Raw genomic sequence first — 9914 nt, forward strand, 5'->3', positions numbered from 1 at the left:
AGCAGTGGCATGAAAAATGGACACCATCTTTGTTTCGCAAAATGCAATCACATTTGTGGAATGATCAGAACAATTGGCACAATAATTTATTCTTCTTGGGGCAGTTGAGACTCTGAACATTCCAAAACATTATTGTTGAAGTCATTGAATAAAATCAAACATGACCGATGAACATCGGTTCCTAGTGGAACGGCGCAAAGGAATAGCAGCTTGGACGGCATAAACCGTGGAAGGACCAACATTTGAACATGCATGTGCTACCCATGTAACATGTTGAAGGAAGTATGTGACTGCATAGGTGGTGGCATCATAGAGCAGAATTAGCTGTTGAAGGGATGATGACTATTCAGCTGTAAGGTAGATCCCAGAAGCTTCCAAAGCAATTGATAACACCCAACTAAGAAAGAAAGAAAGAAAAGAGTGCAGTAAAGGTTCCTGATTGTATAGCTAAGGTAGTAATGTTAACCTGCACTGCAACAGGAACAAAGTCCACAAATGTGAGAGAAATGTTGAGCCAAACTCCTTTCTTTCCCTAACAACAGAAAGAAAGTTATTCATTTGAGTTATGTGCAGCCTTTTCCACGCAACAAAAGTTATTCATTTGAAAATCCACAAGAACTAACTATCGATAACGCTTCCTTTCCATGCATGTGGTGCTGAATACACGTTTAACATTGAATAAGAAAAATCAGAAAAACAGAAAGAAAGTGAGTATCACACTAAAACTACATGCATTTGTACTTGACTGTTTTTGCAAATTTCATGCATGCAATGCTAAAACTTATAAAATTTAAATAAGGAAAGCCTGAAAAGAAAATCTTAGAAAAAGAATATTAATGTTGGTTGCATAGGCAAAATGGATTTGACGGTATTAAAGTGCCAACCAACATGAAAAATCAAGCTAAAGAAGCCGGCAAAGGTAAAGTGGAAAATACCATCAAGGGGAATCATGATGAAGAGAGTCACCTGCTGTTTCCATCGGGACATCGAAGCTCTAAGTCTGGAGGCAAACACCCCAACCTCCATATGCTCCTTTATCTTCACTGTCACCCCATCGTACCTATCTTCCTCCCCAATCAGCACTTCCATTACTTCTATTTTCGAAATTTTTATATAAAAGAAATAAAACTTTTAAATTTACATGTAAATTTTAAAGACATCTTTTAACGGAAAAGGTCTTCGGACATTAGAGTTGGATGCACTTACTAGTAAGGTTTGTCATTACAGTTGTCTAATTTATGGGATGCTTACATATTTGGATTTGAATTCGGAAATTGTATATGCGTACATAGAAGTCTGTATCGTTTTCAAACCTTTCACATTTACAATATGCATCTGACTTTTAGATTCCAATCCAGATTTAAATCCGACTTTTAGAAGCACAACCAAATCGTGATATGTTGAAGACCGATTCTTTTAAATGGTTATTGGTTATAGAACTTCATGTAAAATTGAATGTGAATTTGAATATGAATCTAGTTAGATGCTTGTTCCAAAGCCAATCCGAATCCAAACCCCATCTGATGGCATTTCTTAAATTTGAATCTGGTCCAATCTCTTAATCGGATATTAAATTTTTCGAAGCAATGCAGCCGGATATTCTGGATCGGAAGCAGGTCCATTGAGATTCCTACTTGTCATTTGCACTTTAAGATACTACTGTTTGAAAGTTTGTGTTTCACACTAGTTTCATGTGACAATTAGACCTACTTTCTTCCATTAGCAACTGGAGCTTCTAGTAGATAAGGTGATCTTTCAAATCTCATTCTTAAACGGATCTAAAATACTAATGACTCTCTTAGCTCATAAGGAAAAATCAAAGCACCCAAAAGAACAAGATTTCATATCCCTTTTGATAAACAAAAAAAAAAAAAAAGTAGCATGGTCGCCTTACTTCTAATGAAAACATGAAAAAGAGAAGTTGCAACATCATTTCAGATTTGTTGCAGTGGCGAATTAGGTGTAACAGGGCCATATAACGGTTCCTGACTTGAAAGAAAAAGAGTTTTGAGTTGGTTCTCATCAGATGGCATGAGATTCGGCCGGAAGCAAGCTCATTTAAAAGAAATAATAACTCCCTACAGATCTATCGGCTGCTCAACATGCCACCTCCTCAATCAAGAGGTCACATCTCTTTAATGTTTGGTTACAAGTGGTGGATTCTTTTAAAAGATTGGTCATCTCATAACTACCTACCTTTTCATTAGCTTTGTTGAGTAGAAGATGGACATGGCTCCTACTCCACATCCATAGTTTACCATTCTCTTCTACGACTCATCCTTGGCCTGTCTCCCACTTAAGCTCTTGTGTGCAATGGTCCTCACATTCCGAACCGAGACGGAATGGATGAACAGAGGAGAGCCTCTCGCTTCCTCTCTTTTCTCTCCACCACTTGTAAATGAAAGCTGCTAGACGTGGTCCACTTGGTGGGGTTGGGCGGAGGGAGGCTTCCCCACTTACTTCCTTTACCAACACAGAGTTTTTGACTTGGCATCAACCTTTCACACGCCATGGAGACTGTAACCGGCGAAGATGTGGACACCCGAGATTCATTCGATTGGACAGCTAGGAAAGATGAACACGTAATGCACCTGCGCGGAATTCTGCGTCATAAAATAAAAACTGTTCGCCGTGACTCTTGACGCCCATTTCCTGCCTGTGGACCATGCACTAGTTGTCCCAACCCTTTGCTTCTATCATCTCTCATTCATTCGACGGCCTTGGATGAGAATATTCCTGTTTGATCCCCTAATTTTTTCCTTTAATTCCTTCGTGTAGTTCTTTGTTTTTACATGCAAAGTGCCAACTTTTTCCAACCAATATGAAAATGATATGCCTGCTGCTGCAGAGTCAGAGTCACAGATATCAGATATCGTCCCTTCCATGGTAAGATCTTAAAAGGGAAAATGAAAGATGGAGAAGAAACATGTAGTGTAACGATACCCATATGTTCTTTTACGTTCTCTTTTCATTTTTGTGATGATTATTTGCATATATTTTGTATATTGTCATAGTAGTTCGCTAGATTTTATTGAGAAAAACAAGAGAAAACTCGAATACTGTTAGATTTTCTCAATAATAACATCATGACCATGTGATAAACACAGAATAGTCTTCACGAGAAGATAAGAACAAAGATTTAGGTTTGTCAATCATCTAATCAAATTTGTTCAATCATACCAGTATTAACGTGATGGATCCCATCAAAACTCTAAAGTCAAACGTGATTGGGCAAGAGTAGTACTGAGATGGATGTCCAGCACCTTGCATGTTAAACTTGGAAGTATTAGATTAAAATCCAACTGGTCATTTGTGTTCACGTAGGCTTGAGGATTAGATACAACCTTCCTTAATTTAGATCTTTATTTATAAAAAATGTATGCAAGTGTTTGCTCTTTATTTTACTTTTAATCTCATCTTAAGTGGCATTGCATTAACACCATATTTGGTTGGATGGAAATGGGTGGAAAAAGGAATGGAGGGAAGAGTGGACGGAAAAGACAGTTTCAAATTTATGCATGCTCGTTGGATGGAAGGGGATAGAAAGGAAAAGGAAAATTAGCCCCTTTTCAATCCCTTCAAACTATAAGGAAATGGATGGAAAGGAGAGGAAAGGAGGATAAATTACTTATATGCTGTCTCCACCCCACCCCACCACATACATATGTCTCCCTCTCTCCCTCTCCTCTTCATGTACGCCTCTCTCCCCGTCCCTCCCTCTCTCCCTCTCCTCTTCATGTACGCCTCTCTCCCCGTCCCTCCCTCTCTCCCTCTCCCTCTCCTCTTCATGAAAGGAAACATAATATATATATATATATATATATATATATATATATATTATCCTTGACTCTGCTGACTCACTGGATCGGTGACTCGGATCGGAATCGTCTGAGTTTGGTTCTAGCTGTTTGAAACTGCAAAAGATGATTCTGATTCTTAAAATTGTTAACTATTTTTTTTTCCTTTCATGAAAGTTTTTATCAAAGACATGAAAGGATATAATATATATATATATATATATATATATATATATATATATATATATATATATATATATATATATATATATATATTGTGTTCTCACCATCAATTTCTAAACATTCAAAGGACCATGGAGAATCAGGTACCTCATATAGAAAGAGAGATAAATACAAGCTAAGCAAGTGTTCTTAGATTGACGACCTCCTTCATGGTTAGAATGGCTGAAAATCATAACCAAAATCATGTTGTTACATGCTGTAGATTACATTACAAAATTACAATAAAGATACACTAAAAAATTTTATGACTTGACTTGGCCGAGTCATCGAGTCATGCCCTATTTCTGTTAGTGACATTTTCAGCAGTATAAGTGCAGAAGTAGCTCCTACAATAACTTTATGTTCAGCTTCTGTTGAAGACTGAGCTATAGTTTGTTGTTTGGATGAAGACCAAGAGATATTATTGCTGCCCAAAAGTGTGACATAACCACTGGTCGACCGCCGTTCATCTAGGCATCCAGCCCAATCTGCATATGAGTAGACAGATTAATTAAGGTTCAACGATTTAGAGAAATGAAGTCCCAAATTCAAAGCCTCTTTTTATATATTGGAATTCTCTTGACATAGCTCCAATGCTCTTGAGATGGTTCATAAATAAACTGACATGCATTATTAACAACACACCTGATGTCAGGGCAAGTGAGTGTTGCATATTGAAGACCTACTATACTTCAATAAAGAGCTCCATTATGAAATTTATCTCTAACATATTTAGAAATAGTTACGTTGGCATCTGCTGGAGTGTCTACAGCCCTAAAATTTCTCATACGTGCCTTAGACAAGAGATCCAATATTGTCTTTAGCATAAATAAAGAACATCTGCCCTCCATGTAGCTTCAATTCCAAGAAACAGACACAGTTTTCCCAAATCTTTAATAGAAAATTATGTGTCGAAATGAGAAACCGGCATCTGAATTTCTAATGGTGTATTACCCTAATAATAATATCATCCACATATATAAGAATATAAATTACTTTACCTTCCCTTTGCTTAATGAAGAGAGAAGAATCTAACAATGACTCATGAAATCCCTGACTTGTTAAGTAGAGCTGGAGCCATTCGAACCATGCCCTTGGAGCCTACTTTAACCCATATATAGTTTTTTGCAATTTGCTAACATGATGATGAAATTTCTTTGATTCAAAACAAGGAGGTTGAGTTATGTATACACTTTCTTTGAGCATCCCATGGAGAAAGGCATTATTAAAATATAATTGCCTAACAATCCATCCTTTCGACAACAATAGCTAAAACCATTCTCACTGTTGTGGGTTTGACTACAGGACTGAAAGTCTCCTCATAGTCCACTCCTTGTTGACTGTACCCCTTGGATAGGAGGCGAGCTTTATATCGCACTATCGAGCCATCTGGAATACATTTTATTTTGAAAACCCATTTTCTCCCAACAAGATTATGTTCATTCTTTGTAGGCACTAGAGACCATGTTTTATTTTTATGAAGGGCATTGAATTCTTCAGTCATGGCCCAGAACCATTTTGAGTGATCAAGAGCTTCGAGATAATTTCTAGGCTCATGTTCATCTAATTCTTTCTTGGCATGATGTACTTTTGGGATTTTAGCATGGCCTAGAACCATTTTGAGTGATCAAGAGCTTCGAGATGATTTCTAGCTCATGTTCGTCTAATTCTTTCTTGGCATAGTATACTTTTGGGATTTGAGTGCCATCCATTGATCTCGTCATCATAGTGTGAGCATGCTGCCCTTGATCTCTAGCCTAAGGGATGATGTCAATGACCAGTTGTTGACCAGTAGCATCTGGTTGAGCATATTCATGCACAGGAGATGGCTCAAGGTTAGATGGAGAAATGTAAGGACTATTTTAATTTTCTTCCCCATGGTTATCTTTCTGGTCTATGGTGAGCCGACTGCAGCATGTTTCACAATTTGAAACAATACTAGGCAAGACTTGAAATAAAGGAGGTGATACCTTTTGAGGTTGATTGTCTCTTATTTTAGAATCCATCGATGTCTCTTTTTGAATCTGGACTGATATTTCTTGCTCAGTGAGAGGAGCTCTCGATCCTTGAAAGAGAAAATTGTTCTTATGGAAGTAACATGTCTAGAAATGTATGTTCTTTTGTTAACAAGGTCAAATCAAAAGAATCATTTATGTTGATGCCTGTCTTTGATTGCATTTTATTTTTCTTGTAGGAAACAGGCAAGGGGTAGCAACTACATCCAAACACTAATATGGTTATAACATGGATGAATTTTGCTTGGCATCCTGTTTATAATATGCACTGCTGATTGAAAAGGATTGACCCAAAAAATTGGAGGCATTGAAGCTTAAACCAGCATGCTCATCTGAGTTTCCACAAGGTGTTGATTTTTTCACTCCATGACACCATTTTATTGTGCTGTGTGAGGACATGAAAGCCACCCTTGTATTCCATTTGCAACAAGAAAAATTAGAAAAACTCATGCTAATAAACTCATGTTCGGCATCTGAGTGGAAGATTTTGATTTTAGAGTCAAACTGGTTTTCAACATACAACTTTAATTTCTCTAAGTATCTATGAGCTTCAAGTTTGGATTTTAATGCAAACATCCAACAGTAGCAAGAATAATTGTCAACCCGTAGTAAATAGTATCAGTACCCATCTTTCAACTCATATGGAGATGGTATCCATAGGTCAGCATGGATGATTTCCAAAGGACTGCTGGCATGGTATTTGGCATTAGGAATGGGAGTTGATGCATCTTGCATATAGAGCAAACTGAACAAAACATATTCTGAGAGAAATCATAGTGAATCAAACCATGTTTTTTCATTCTTTCTAAGACATGAAATTTAAATGTCCTAAATGCTGAAGCCAATGATCAACATTTTATTATTTGCATTAAGGGAAGCACCACTTGCATGCTGATCAACATTTTGACCACCATTTTTATTTGTTGAAGTATGACCCGCTAGTTTCTGACTGACGCAGTTGTTTTTTATCTAATTTGCATGCCACCATAGCTTTTGGTATAATTGAACCAGTGTTACTGCTCTGGCTTGTCTGATTTATTCCCATCCAGTGGTAAAAGGCCACGTTTATTCACCCCTTGAAATAAAACCTTCCCTACCTGCATATGCTTGACGATAAATTTGTGTGGATAAAATTCAGAGAAGCAACCATTGTCAACAGTAAACTTAGCAATGGATAGAAGATTTTTCTTAATTGAGGGCATGAAGGACATTTTTCAACTGAAACTGATGCTGATTTGTATGTAAAACGATATTACCTATTCTATGAATGGGAAGGGAGGATTGGTTGCCAAGCACCACAGCTTTAAGGCCCTAAAAGATGGATTGAGAAGATGATTAATCTATTGTTATATGATGTGAAGCACTAGTGTCAAGACTACATGAGTCTATCTTGTTGTTGGAATCCCATGCTACAAACACTTTGGGAATATCCCAGCAATTCCGAGCAGTGTGGTTTTTTCTACCATAAATTTGACATGTTACTTGGAGTTTTGATGTAGCCGATTGAGATGCTTGAAACTGAGATTCACCTTGCTGATTTTGAGTATGTTATCATGTGATCTGCCTCTGCCCCTTCCTCAGTTAAAGTTTTAATGCCCATGCCAATGTTGGGCTATGAAGGCATTGACATTAGTTTTGACCGAGGAGGCAGTTTCTACCACAAGATGAAGTAGTTCAATCCGTTTCTCTTGATTCAACAAAAGGTCATATATTTCGGAGAAACTTGGAAGAGATTTGAAAGCAGTAACAGTAGTGACAAAGCTTTTATAGGCAGCAAACAATCCATTTAGAGTAAACAGCACTAAGTCTTGATCAGAAACTTCTTCATTTACCGCACTGAGAGAGTTTGCAAGTAACTTTACCTCAGTTAAGTAGTCAAACATAGATTTCCTCACCTTTTTGATATTTTGAAGGTTGCTTTTGAGTTGCAGAATCCGCATATTAGAAGAAGACACAAGACTATTCTAAGGTGACCGAAGCATCATGAGTAGATTTTATATGCACAAGATGGTTTAGTACAACAGTACTCACGGTAGCTTTCACATGGCTGAGAGCAAGTGATTGGCTCTCTTCCAAATAATGAATTCCGGATTGATAGATTCCTTGCCATCGTTAGTAACAAATTTAACAGGAGGTTTGGATGATCCATCTACATATTTTAACAAGTCTTGAGAAAACATCACCAACTCAAGTTGGGAATGCCATAGCAGATAGTTTGTGGCATCTAACTTGACTTAAACAAAACCAGCAATGGCATTCCATTGTACACCAGGAACAAAATTTTGTGAATCCATGAAAGCAGCGACAAGGAAAGCTTAGAATCGATCAGAGCTTTGATACCATATTGAACTTCGAGAAAAGAAAACAAGAGGAAGAACGCTCAAGATTATAGTGGTTCGGCCTGACAGACCTATGTCCACTTCCTCTCTATCTCTCATTCTACTTTCTAACGACAGAAGAGGTTCCACTATGTATAGGAAAGATTACAAGGATCACTTGATTGAGGGATAGGTTTTGGTATGCAAATCTTCTTAATTTAATGGTCAATAATTTCGTTATTTTGTGGATTTACAACCGTAGCATTGTAGATTTCGTGCAGCTGGCTGGTGGCGTTATCTTTATCCTCAACACCAATTAGCTAGCATGCACACTCTTTGCACATGCTTAGTATGCACCTATGCACACAGACCACATTCCTGCCACCCTACCAGTTATGTGCCTCCTTCCACTTGGTGAGACACCACAGCATGTGCTATCTGCTAGTTATGCACCGTGCACATATGTGGTTATGACCTTCCAACCGGCCCTTGTGTGTATGTCACTGCATACCAAAATTTGATTGTGGTGAATAAACATGGCCTTTTAGTTTTCACATATGTGTGTGAAAGGATACAAACTGATGTTAATCCCTAAGCCACATAATCTGAACTTTTCTAGGAACATGAGCATAAGTTCCGCTGTGGATGTCTTTGATGGACAGCTGGCAGCTTTGATTTCAACTATGGTTGAGCATGTTATGGCAACAAAATTTGGTAATCTTTCCCTTTGTTGTGTACTGATGCTTTGATATTTTTTCAGATGGCTTACATTTCACCTAATTTGGAGTTGGATGCTAGATAGAGTCTCATAGGAGTCAAAATAATTCAGGTGACAGACATCAGAGCCATTTAATTTTGATTCTTAGTTTCTTGATCCTGTTTCTGAAGTATTGTTGTTAACTCTTTTCCTCATTATTTTGCTTTATTAAAATCTGTTGGCTTCATATGGTGTAATTTTTTAGGAACTAACTTGACTGTCCAAAACCATAACAGAAGCACAATAGCAGAAACAACAACCTATTCTAGAGGGCAATGGTTTTACCTTTCCAGCTCTTTCTCTAGCATTTGACCACATGACTTGCTATGTTGTCCTGCCCCCGGTATGGTCCTAACTCTTTTTTTTTTCTCACTGGGTTATGTCTTATGACATAAGCAAAACATTAAAAAAAGTATTTTTCTTATTAAATCATAGTTCCTCAGTAGAATAGCTATTATTATGTAATATCTCCTATTTTTCTAAGAGCTCTTAATTTTGCCCAAGAATAACATGATAGTTTCAAAATAAAAAAAAAAAAACTAAAAAAGATAAAAACTATGATAGTAAGAACATAAAATTAAAAAGATCAAAAGTGACTTCTTTAAACAAAAATCTGTGGCCATATTGTGATGTCATCACAACACTTCGCTGAAATAGTTACACTGCTATAAATGAAAATTCCCCAGAACATGAAAATCTAGAAGTAATAGTAATATCTCTTGCATAACATCTTTGTAAATTGAAACTATTAAACAGATCAGAACTAGCATAGACCAGTCATGAGCTTATTCTTCTCCATCTCAAC

At 37.2% G+C, this 9914-nt stretch overlaps 1 long non-coding RNA gene across 1 annotated transcript; it reads left to right on the forward strand.

Annotated features, from left to right (window-relative positions):
• The first annotated feature begins 2666 nt into the window (after positions 1-2666).
• On the forward strand, positions 2667-9602 carry LOC116259230 (uncharacterized). The gene is made up of 3 exons (XR_004173891.1): positions 2667-2886; positions 6214-6381; positions 9113-9602. It is a non-coding gene; the product is annotated as an uncharacterized LOC116259230 (long non-coding RNA).
• Positions 9603-9914: the final 312 nt, after the last annotated feature.

This window comes from Nymphaea colorata, chromosome 8, assembly GCF_008831285.2.
Source record: "Nymphaea colorata isolate Beijing-Zhang1983 chromosome 8, ASM883128v2, whole genome shotgun sequence".
Classification (NCBI taxonomy): Eukaryota; Viridiplantae; Streptophyta; class Magnoliopsida; order Nymphaeales; family Nymphaeaceae; genus Nymphaea; species Nymphaea colorata.